The sequence below is a fragment of the Macrosteles quadrilineatus genome, unplaced genomic scaffold, assembly GCF_028750875.1.
Source record: "Macrosteles quadrilineatus isolate MER2022 unplaced genomic scaffold, UCM_ALF_1.0 Scaffold_4__1_contigs__length_99947679, whole genome shotgun sequence".
Classification (NCBI taxonomy): domain Eukaryota; kingdom Metazoa; phylum Arthropoda; class Insecta; order Hemiptera; family Cicadellidae; genus Macrosteles; species Macrosteles quadrilineatus.
Window position 1 is genome coordinate 2,413,160 of NW_026542597.1, and position 12,739 is coordinate 2,425,898.

At 34.5% G+C, this 12,739-nt stretch overlaps 1 protein-coding gene across 4 annotated transcripts in view; it reads right to left on the bottom strand.

The window, feature by feature from the left end:
- Positions 1 to 9,421, bottom strand: part of LOC128991937 (voltage-dependent calcium channel type A subunit alpha-1-like) — a 392,598-nt gene extending 383,177 nt beyond the window's left edge. For all 4 annotated transcript variants that reach the window (XM_054415233.1, XM_054415232.1, XM_054415230.1 and 1 more), the window contains exon 1: positions 9,276 to 9,421. The gene's annotated coding sequence lies outside the window, so the exon portion shown is untranslated. The remainder of the gene's footprint in view (positions 1 to 9,275) is intronic.
- Between the last annotated feature and the right edge of the window lie 3,318 nt (positions 9,422 to 12,739).

Here is a 12,739-nt window from a genome sequence, read left to right on the forward strand (position 1 = left end):
TGGTTTCGGAGACAAGGCCCTTTGTTGAAGTTGTGCTGATGGGCAGCGTTTTAAGGCGTTACTGGACACTGGGTCCGTCGTCAACTTGGTTGGGCGAGGAGTCGCCGAACATCTTCAACGCCAGGGGATAGAGCCTTGTAAGAAAACCGCTCCTCTGAGGATGGCAGATGGGACACGTTCGAAGGCTGAGTATTCGTTTCGGCTAGCAGGAGAAGCTGCGGGTGGATAGGAGATGCCTTGTACGTCCTCACTCTCACCACAGACATGATTCTGGGTATGGATGTCATCCGAGACCTCGGATTGGTGACATGTGGGACAGAGGTAGTAAGAATGGGCGTGGGTGATGACTGTTCTGGCCAAGGTGGCCGCATAGACAGTGTCAAAATTGGTGACGTAGACCCCAAAGGCCCTTGCAATGGAAATCCCCGTCTAGTTCCTGATGCCAAATCATTCAGCACCGTGTTGGCTGGTAGTGGCTAGAGCGAGAGTTTTTCTCTATTTTGAGTTTGAGACCTGTGGTGTAGGACTCACCATTGGGTTAGGTGTTTGAGTATTTTGTTTTGGCCGGAGTTCGACATCTTTTTTTTCTTTTAGCCGTTTTCTTTTTTTTCATCCCGATGTAAGTGGGGGATGTAACGAGTTATTTTCCCTAGGGGGGTATATTTTTGCTATTTGGCAGCGCACCGATTGTTGAGGTAAGCAAGCGGCGGCGGCGAACCTGGCTAGCGCCCTTTGACCCGGCTTATCAGTTCGGATAAGCTTGGGTATCCTGGAACTACCGGACAGCCGAGGACGGACATCCGAGTCGTGGATCCCGTGCAGTGAAGAGCGAGCGTGTGTCTAGTGAGACGTCCAGTGATTTGGGTGACATCGGTGTCGTCGTGGTTGGTGTTGAGTGAGACTGGTGGACAGTGAGTGTCGGTGTCGAGTTGGGTATTAAGACCCACTGAGTGGACGACATTCTTTTGATTTTGGTTAAGGAGCCGATATTATTAGTTTGATAATATTAATATCTGATTTGATTGCGAGAGTTAGAGTTGTAACCGTGCTGGTCAAAGCCTGACGGTAGTTAGGATTTATATTAGTCAGGAATAATATTAAAGTGTATTCCTGACGGTTCTGGGCAGGTGCTAGAGCGCAAATAATATAATTTATTGACTGTAGTAGTTATTATTTTGCGTTGTACCAAGAGTTAGTTATATTACTAATAACTCTGAGGCCCGAAAACCTAGGCTGCACGATTTAGCGTGCGTAGTTGGAAGCACGTGGCCAGTAGGCTAGTAGCTATAATACAATACCTGAACAGCTTATTTAGTAATCCAACACGTTATCTTGGTAGCTTGGATAGCGGAGTACCGGCTATCAGATAATATATTTATCTAGTGTTTGGAACGTATTTAATATTTATTTATCTGCTACTAAGTAGCTCAATAATTTAATAGTAGTGCAATTGCCATTTAGCTTTGCTTGTTTGGCTTGGTATTTATTGAGACCAGCTACTAGTGGTGTAGTCACTCTACCTATAGTGCACTTGTATTGTTATCTGGTATTATTATTGAGTGAGCTGTTTGATTGTTAGCTTGGGCAGTAGAGTTGTGTATTGGATTATAGTGGCCTAGTAGACCCCGCCTGGTGATAACTCGCGTTGTGGTTTTTATTGGCAAGTCGTCGTGTAACTCACCGTGTTTTAGGCGCTCTGGGCTTAACTATTGGATAGTTAGGACGAAGCCCGAGTTGCGTAGTCAGCAACGACCCCCTAGGAGTGTGGAGAATCGGCGTAGGCCTGGTAGTGATTATTGCACGTTTGTTTTGGTGACTTGTTTTTGACTTGTTCACAGTGCCCGTGTATGAGCCAGTCCTATACCGGTTAGACCCGGCTATTGGCCTAGTGGTTTCCCTGACCTTATCGCAGACCCTGGAACTTTACCCAGCCATAGTAGGCTGAGCTATCCCTGGCAAACGGTTGCGACTGCACTTACTTTTAATATTTTTTTCCAGTCCATTGTAGGCTGCGTCGCAGATGTAACCGTAGGATGTGACCCTGCCAAATTTTCCAACGCTCGTCAGTCAAAAACAGTATGAGCGTAAAAATATAGTACAAATTGTCAAAACTATAACATGCACAATTTTGTTCAAGATCTTTTTTATTTATAGAATGTTTAATACGTTTTGATATTTTTATGTGGAATTTTATTTTAGAGGGAAAAGAGTGCTAACAGAACTATTCTAAAACTATCCTACTATTGTATTAATTGACATTCAAAAACTTTGAGTCTATCTTTTAACAGTGAGAAAAGATAAAATTCAATTTGTATAAGTGAAAAATAAAGTACAGTTTCACTTTATAAAGTTACCTCAGACAAATAGAATGAAGCCAAAAATGTGATAAGCTCAAGTATGGTTGCGTTATCCAATTTCCACATATGAATGTAGCTCTATTCTTCGTGTTTATTAAGAATAGATCTGCAACTAATTCACTTGCAACGTGTATAAAATGATTGTTGGTTGTATTTTTCTTCTTGGGTCCGTTACCCGTGTTGTTATGAGTAAAACTATGCTGTTATGAAAATAAACAATGCTGTTATGAGAAAGTCCAAAACTGTACTGAAACGGCAACTTTAAAAATGGTCGCAGCTAAAATTTATTTCAACCTTGCAATAATTTGTTAATTTGGCGGGGTGCTAAATTAGGTACATTTAACAGAAGTATAAAAAAGATATGTAAATATACTGGATATAACCGTAACTTTATAATTCTCCAGTGCAACGGATAATTCTCCAGTTTTTTGCTGCACCATTTTTACAAGGACTTTGTTAGTAGTTATGTTATTAGTTTTAGCATCCCAAGATGAAAGCTTTACTGGATCTGAAATTGAAACGCATAAATAAGAAATATACTAAACCGTAATTTCCGCTGTCGTTTCCGATTGTTGTGGATTACTTTAAAACCTGTAATACTCTAAAATAATGCATAACACAGATTTTTCATAGAGAGATCTTTGGATTGTACACATTGTTACTTTCATAACAGCATAGTTTTACTCATAACAGCACGGGTAACTGACCAATGAGGTTCAAGGATTGAGAGAGGAGAAGTAAAATTGTAATGATTCAAAATTCAACTAATCAGCTGTTCAGGTCAATTTAATTGTTGATTGGTGCAATTAGTGTGTTTCGTTGCATCACTGTCAGTGGCAATGAGAGGTTATAAACGAAAACATAACCTCTTTTAGAAATTATAAATAGTGATTTTTAGTAATTAAAACAATGTCGTAGGTAAAGTAGTGTACGCAACTTGCGTAAATAGTGTTAACGACACTCGTAGAAGTTTTTAAGGCACTCGCCTTGCGTAAACTACTATTTTCACCTCATTAAGTACAAAAGTGTGTTATGATCATTTATAAAACCGTAACCCGACTTAAAACAGGAGAGAGTAAAAATCAAATAATTAACTTACCAAATAATAATAATAACATACCAAACTGTTATTTTTTAAATTAAAAATTTCATAATACCTCAAACTATTTAGAATCTCACATAGAGTATTCTATAACAGTGTTAATCTTGGTTTGTTGGATTAACAAACAAACCAAGATTAACATTGATAATGCCATCACGAATAAAACATACCGCAATGAATGAATATTCTATAACAGGTATTCGTGTTATGAGCACATGAACACGTGATCTTCCATACAAAGCTTTGGACTGTGTGCTTTAAAGCACCAAATGAATTAATGACTGTGAAATATTCCATGCTAAGAAAGGGCTAGGAAATCGGCTATAAGAAGGAAGGCTTCTTTAGGTTAGCTTGAAAAAACACATAATGTAAACAAGAGCTGACAGTATCGAAGGTGTAATCAGTAGCTCTGATGGCGTGAGCAGGTTGTTATCAGGGCTTATCAGTTGCTCATTGATCATTCTCTGCTACCTTTCCACCTCACACAATACATCTCAGAGATAAACACCAATCTGACATCTCCCAACTTAATCCCAATTTAATAGTAAGCCATTATTCCACCTCTTTTGATGCTATTTATATGTTGAGATGAGATTTAAGAAATCTCAATGAACAAATATACAACTTATTTTTAAAACTTTAAAACTGTATCAGGAAAGTAAAAACTCTAATGAAAATAATTTATACAGACTGTCCCAAAAGTCCTGGACCGTTTTAATATTTTCCAAACGACAACAGATAAATCAATAAGATTTAGTACATCAACACCACACCTAAAAATCTACTTTTTTAAGGAAATATCAATTTTCTGTCACATCATGGGGACGTCCCGCAAGGAGTCGGAAGGAAATCTAAAATAGAAGCATAGGTTGACATGTACATCACATTAAAGGTCTTTACTAGCAGAATATTATGCCGCAAATTTGAACTCAAATGGACAACCCAGTCAAGAATGACAGTGGTTCAAAGATTCATTTAATTTGCATTGCTATTGTACGTTTACTCCTCGGGGGGCACAGCCCTAGGAATTGGAAGAAAATTGTTAACGTAAGCATAGGTCGATATGCACATCAAATTAAAGGTCTTCACTAGTAGATTACAATGCCGTAAATTCAAGCTCAAAAGAACGCCTGAGTAAAAAATGGCAGTCGTTCAAAGATTCAAAATGGCGGATTCAAGAAATCTTTGAACGGCTGCCATTTTTTATTCAGTTATCCGTTTGAGTTCAAATTTGCGGCATTATATTCTGCTAGTAAAGGTCTTTAATTTGATGTGCATATCAACCTATGCTTCTATTTAAGATTTCCTTCTGACTCCTTGCGGGACGTCCCCATTATATGACAGAAAATTTCTAGTTCCTTAAAAAAGTAGATTTTTAGGTGTGGTGTTGATGTGCAAAATCTTATTGATTTATCTGTTGTCGTTTAGATAATATTAAACCGGTCCGGGACTTTTGGGACAGTCTGTATAATTGCCTCTTAAGTATTAAAAATAAAACCGACGGAACAGAATGAATTTTATTTAGATTTTCAGTAAAAGAAATAAATGTTCATTTGGATGACTTCTACTATAAGGAGATAAGTATTTTTTGTCTTATAACACATTTAAACAGATTGTTGAATTATAGGAATCTAAACAACATATCACCTATTGCATCTTGAAAATATACTTCGGGATATTTAATAGTAGTTTGTTGCGTAAAGATGGTGTTAACGACACGAGTAGAAAATCCTTAAAAACTTCTACGAGTGTCGTTAACACTATTTACGCGAGTTGCGTACACTACTTTACCTACGACGGCGTTTTAATTACTAAAAATCACTACTCAAAACTTCAAGAGAGGTTATGTTTTTGTTTATAACCTCTCATTGCCACTGACAGTGATTCAACGAAACATTGTATCAAACACTAATTGCACCAATCAACAATTAAATTGGCCTGAACAGCTGATTAGTTGAATTTCAAATCATTACAATTTTGCTTCTCCTCTCTCAATCCTTGAACCTCATTGGTCCGTTACCCGTGTTGTTATGAGTAAAACTAACTATGCTGTTATGAAAGTAAACAATGCTGTTATGAGATACTTTTCAATTCTAAGAACTGTACTGAAACGGCTACTTTAAAAAACAGTCTTAGGTAAAATATAATATCGTATAACGTTTATGTGACGACACAGAATATTACATCTAGAATTCCCTCAAATACCAAATCTACTGCCCCAAGCTATACGTTACACTTCAACAGCTGGTTAAACAGTCGTGGTTAAATAGTCTGAGAGCTTAATATTTGTCTGTAATGAAGTTCTGTCTTGGCTTAAGTGATTGCGTCTTCCTAGAAACCTGTTGCAATAAAATGTGATTAAAATTTATTTTATAGTAATAAAATTGAAAGATTGGTTTGAATAACCACCGACATTTATGATTAAAGTCTTTTTCTGATGTACAATTTTACTATGTAAACCACATGTATTGTATAATAATCAGTTAGTTTAAATTTATTACATTAAAACTGTAGATTAATTTACATATATTAATTGCATACGTAATAAGTCTAATAGGAAAGGATTGAATTTACATTTAGCTTTTTAAAAAACTAAATTAAAGACGTGTAAGGTTTTTTGATCCGGAAATCAAAGGAAATGCAAAATATTAATGATTCTTCGAACTGAGGAAAACAAAAGCTCTTCGCATTTTATACTTGTAAATTTGTCTGGTTTATCTTATTATTATTCACGAAATAAAAAAAAACACTTTGACTAGTGAATTTTGAAGTATCACAGCGTACAATTGATAGTCAATAATCGTAATCAGAAATGCCTTTTCTCTTGGCTAGACATACCGGCAATGTAGTCTGTAATTGTGAAATAATACCGTAATAAATTGTGTAGTGTATCTGTATGCGCCAATAATACAATGTCGATATTTTCTTGACATAGTATCGCCAAGCCCCTTTTTACCCTTTCAGACATCTAATACAACGATTAACGTTTTACGAAGTACAATACTGCTATACAGTATGCGCATTATAACATATTTTATCAACTTGTAGTGGTGAAAAAACTATCATATCATATTTTGAAGAATATAGCCTATGTTTTAGTAATAGCTACATTTCAATACAGGTACAATAATTATACAGGTGGTACTTAAGGCAGCAAAATGTTATAGACATCGTCTCGATTTGTATAATTTGTATTAACTATGAATTTGCAATTTATTTACAGAATGAGATGTTAGATTACAATATGTTCACTGCAACAACTATTGTTGCAACTACTGACTGCCTACTATTGTAATTAGACTATGCTAAATCTAATCCTGAATTCAAGACTGAACCCGTGTAATTATGTTGAACAATGAGATAGTGTTAATGACCGAGGCTCCGATCACGCACCTTGTAATGAACTAGAATATCAACAGATGAACATGATAAATAGCTTATTGTAATGCACATTTTAGAAACAATTTCAGTCACATGTTACAAAATATAACTCTTGTAATTTGTGACATTTTCCTCAATAAACGTGTACTGAGGTGGCTCAGAAGGTTGTGGAAAATTTTAATATATTTTTTTTTATTTGCCTCGTGGATTTAATATTTATAATGTAAATTAAATTATGCAGTTTAATATCGTAAATACTTTTAGTGTTTCGTATACAGTTAAAAGACTTAGGTCCTTGAACACTTTTCATCAAAGGAGAACTATCATAGGTAACATTACCTTTTTACTAACCATCAGTCCATTCAAATATTTATTTTAAATACATTGACTTTTTATAATTGTTGTGTTTATCAGCTCATTCATCATAATATCTTCCATAGCATGAAACATTTTTCTAATTACAGATTTGTCAGTATCAATAATTTACCTCATATTTATTTTATAAAAACTATGTAGTAGTTTACGTAATCCTGTTGATACGATCTTTATCATTTAGAAATTTTATGGCAACTTAATATATGTATAAAACGTATATATTAGTAAGTCTTAAATAGGGAACTTTCGTAATTGGATAAATAGACACCCGTTATCAAACCCCTTCTGAAAATGCCATAGATAGTTGTATTACAATGTACCATGTTTTATAAGCTATAGCAATTGAACCCCTTAATAAAATGGGTTCAAGAAACCTTTGATATCAATATTTATTTAAATTTGCTGCGAAAATTAAAGAATGATACAACTTGGATCACTAATATTTTGTTCATTTGGATTAATAAAAATGGTAAGCGAAGTGAGAACGTCCCAATGATCATCATACTTTATAGCTAAATGGTTTATGTTACCTGGCTTCGTCAAGTGATCCTGCTACAGTAGTGTACTACTCTAGTTTCGGACTTAAAAGTCCATCTTCAGGTAAAAAACAAAAACATCAAGTCATCTAACCAATTTGGTTAGATTCGTCGTTAACACTGAGAACATATACACGAAAAGCAGGATCACTTGACGAAGCCAGGTAACATAAACCATTTAGCTTAAATTTAGTGATCCAGAGGCCACCTCACCATGATACTTTATAGATTTTAAAATGATTTGCATGGAAATAACGAGACGTTTTATACTTTATAGAAAAACTGTAGCTTAAAATATTTGTGTACAATAAGTTTAACGAGTTATTTCAATTGAGTTTAGCCAACATCTATGGATTTGAAGAAGGGATAACGTTTAGTATTTTATGTGATTAAAATAAATTAAATAGCATTCTGTATATTTTTCTAAGATTTATCTCTCAACAATACGAAACTTACAATAAAATAAGATTCCATGCCAGATTGTATTATTTGATAAACGTAAATGGAACGTACAACGACAAATTACTAGAATATCACGGAGAGCTCAGATTATGTCTCGAGTCTGGGACTAATTAAGTGCGTGCCTAGAAACTGGAGCTTCGTTCCTTCTTCATACATAATCACGTCAACGTCTGTAACAGTTGTATTCTCTAAAGTAGTAGTGAATGTTCTTATTACTTCAATTTTCACATAGGACTCCATTTTAATAGGTTGATATTTATGTAGTTGCGTGGTTAGAAGGTAGGTAGTTATCTTGGTGAGTATATAGGTAGGTAGTGGAATAAAAGGATAGTTAATGGGCCTAAGTTATTACCTAACTTATTTTGATTGTTATGTATACAAGAAGTTACCTCGTTGATGCAACTACATGTTGAAATTTACAATAAAATAATGTTAAACTAATCCTTCCAAAATAATGGTCCACCGATCTATTTACACTTAATACAACAACTAATTAGTTGAACAACCTTCACAATTGACGTTTACTAGTGATGTGATGTAGTTTATGATTTGGTCTTAATTGAAGATAATTTAATCATTGTACAAAACATTTAACCCAGCGTTAACATTAACCTAGGATTGAGCTATGTTCAATAAACACAAACGTGCAGAGTAATTAGGACTGGCTGAACTAATTAATTTAAGGTATGTCATTAGTGTATCATTTGGTGATTTAGTTGTATACGATTTTCATTACCTTGACGTAGAACATAATCTAATTAAACTGTCATAACGCTTAACATTAACAACCTTAACGTAATTGAGGTTTTATTAATTTATCTCTGTTACGTAGTAAATTTAATTTACCTTAGGAGTTATCTGTAAATACAATATTTGTACCATGGAACAGCTTGAAACTAGTCACAACCTTTTACAAGCAAAACAGTATGCATACATGGCATTTACGTAAATTATTAGCTACTTACGCAATTTATAAAGGTGTTACTTATTTTCAATGGTACACGTATAAACAGTAATAATCAGTATAAACAGAATAAACAAGTAATTTTGTAACTTTCTTACTTACGCACCAAGAAGAAACCAGTTCGTATGCTCTTTCATACTTCTTTCTTGATTTTTCAGGAAACAGGTTAAATGAAACATGTTTTGCAGTTTCTGCTACATATTTCTTCTGGTGTACACATATATTCACAATCACTAAGTTCATTATTCTCATACATGTTAGGCCCACTTATAACTATTCCTTCAAATACTACACTTTAGGTTATGTTTAAATCAAGCGTTGAACGAAAATAAAAAACAAACACGAAATGACAGGTTAAATCGTAGTTATAATAGTCAATCAGCTGATCATAGTAGTAGTATCTTTAAGTGTTGCCAACCTATTTCCAAGCGTACACGGATTACATGCATAACCACGCTGTTTTGTGTTGTTTGGTTGGAATACTGATGTGGGCCAAATTATAAACGGTGTGATAACATGTAACACACTATTACTATCACAATCAAATAAATAGAATAAATTGTGTGTAAACTATTACGTTTCGTCTGGTGTAATCACCAAACAGTAAAATGATACTAAATTCCCTCCAAAATGGGATAGGGAAATTTGACAGACTTCTGCCCACACATAAGATTTCGGATATAGAATACACATAGAACATGCTCCAGATTTCAGAATAGGGCAAGAGCACTATTTGGGTTTCACAAAGTCTATGGTTAAGGCATTAAAATTATAAATTTTAAATGTCTATAGGAATCATTGAAATATGAAACTAAATCACTTAAAAGGGGTTTTCGTTGATTGGCTGAACAATATAATCATACAAATCAACATAGAAAAGTACATTATGACGACTCTGAGCATTTGAAAAGTATCGAGCAATTTAACTATATTGCTCATAGATCTTTTTACTAATACTATACCTTCTCATAAAGTCAAAAATGTATTTGCAAAGCAAATAAAACAATTGAGTAAATAAAATCCAACTCGTGGCTCTAACAGGATTAAGGGAAATGCGTGAATCGTGTATGCAGAATACGGGAGGGGGCTGTGGTGGAAAATGTTGACAGCTACTGATGGAATTCAAAGTGTTATTCGATTACCTTTATTGAATGCAATCTGTTTATTTTTCCTCACAAAGCCTATAACCGTTATCGTTATTCCATCGCGTATTTACAAAGTGTATAGAGGAGAAAATGTTTAATATCCTACTAATATTATAAATGAGAAAGTTTGGATGTATGGATGTATGTTTGTGACAAGTAAACGCGAATAATACTAGTCGGATTGGACTGAAATTTGGTATGATGATAGCTCACATTCCCAATAGACGTATTCTTATCTCAAAAGTCCATTCGGGCTCCGCCCCAGTGGCTCTGGAGTTTCCCATGTTAACCTTATGTGTAATCATATTTACAAGGAATAAAAGAATTTTGTCAGCTGTTTCAACTACACAAGTTGGTTCTATGGTTCTATGATATTGAATAGCATTAAAAAGTTACAAGGCTTACCAACAGGGTGCAGTAGTATTATTTTTTACATTAATGACAACATCTATCCTATAAAGGCCATAAAGGTTAAATTTTGTTTTTAAAAGGCTTATGTGTAACTATTTTTTCAACAGATGTAAAGATCAATATGTTTCAATTTCGTGTTCTCTTCCCGTTGCAAAGCACGGGTGCAACAGCTAGTGTAAAATATTTCAAACAAAATTGTCAGCTGTGTACAAGATTATTACCAGATCTTTGAAGGTCTTTGGCGTAAACCAATGGTAAACCGATATTGTGTTTTGGTTTTCAAAACAATAATGAGAAACTCTATAGCACAGACAATATAATACTGTATGAGCCAATTTTAAATTTTGTTCACTAAACTTTTTATTTTTTTATGCTCTTTCATTTGATATATCACAGGGGGTACCTTGCTATTTAAAAAAAATAATTTGGTGGCAGGGGGGAATTGGGGGGGAATGTGAATGTAAAGTTGAATTCAAAACAATTGGGCCCCCTACGTCAATAGATGATTCCCGCAAACTGCATATTTCTATCTATTGCGGATTTTACATAAATAAAGATGCAAGTTAAAAAAAAACACCCTGTATACTCGAAAACAGCTGATTTATTACTAAGATGATCTTTAGCCAAGTAACGCACAAGAGTCGAAAACAAAAGTTTTCGCTACTACAGTAAGTAGATGGTGAAGAGAGGCTTTAATTTTTTACAGACATAATTATTAGGTAAAGCTGTAGTGAATTTGGAGCAGCAACGGTTATACACACTATTGTTTGTTATTGTTACACAATTTGAGATACAGTTTTCACGTTTTTGTAGCTTGGTATTTTATTTCATCAAATTTATTAAAATATATTGTGAATAATGTGGTTAAAAAATATTTACTTTCCAGATAAAATGAATATTTTGGTAAACAATTTCCTAAATATTCTGTCTGTTTTTTCTCTTTATAATATAACAAATAATCCATGTCACATAACAGAATGTGGTAGATGTGACAAACTTGGAGGCTCATGGCCTTCTAGCCCAGTTCGATAAGCTGTTATCACCAAGGGTTTAGATATCAGCTGCGATATCTCGTTGCCTAGCAACCACACCTGTTGCGTTCAGCCAATCAGCTCGCGACTACCCCTCCCCACCACTCCCCTCACATCCCCGGGAATAATTTAAACTTCTCCGATCAAACAACTCTTCCATCCAAGGCAAACTAATCTATCTTTCATCAGGCTGATATTTTAATTTTAAAATATTTTTTAGTTATTAGAATAAATTATAAGAGTCCTTTGCTGGATTTTTTTATTGTTTGTTCTAAGTTTGTGGGAGGAATTTCAAATAATTATAATGTAGTTTTAGTCATATGGAAACACTCATATCTCCTCTTTTTCCATCTCACTTTCTTTCTTCAATGAAGGGTGTTGAAGAAAAATTATAGGTTGGTATGTTTCGGTTCCGACCTGCGATGTCTTGGAATTAAGTGATGAAATGAAATGAAAAATCGTTTATTTTTTCAAGCAAAGCTAGGGCCACATGGCCCTTTGTTACACTTAACCTGATAAGTAGATAGTGTAAGTAGATAGTGATAAGTAGAAATATACAAACAAGTTTTGTTTCAATTAATTCCCACTATTTCTATGAAAAGGTCCCTTCCAGGTATCATGTGCCTACTTTTCGGAATTTATAGTCGCGTACCACCCATCAGTGAATTTGCCAGAATTTAATTTGACAAATACGTTGGATATAAATTATATCTGTTAGCACGATAATTCGAGTACAAATCATCCGATTTTTTTATTCTGTACAAACGTGTAAGTAGCTTTTATTTGAAGGAGTTCACAGGTTTTTTGGGTCTCTGGAAACATCAATACGAGAAAAGTTGGTCCCGAGACTATGCTTTACTATGAGACCGACGATAATTGCTCATAATCGCTGGTAAATTCACTAAAAGCACTGACTTCTGAAAATCCTTGCCTTTGTAAATGATATAAACATTTTCGTACAGTAAAAATCCCTTT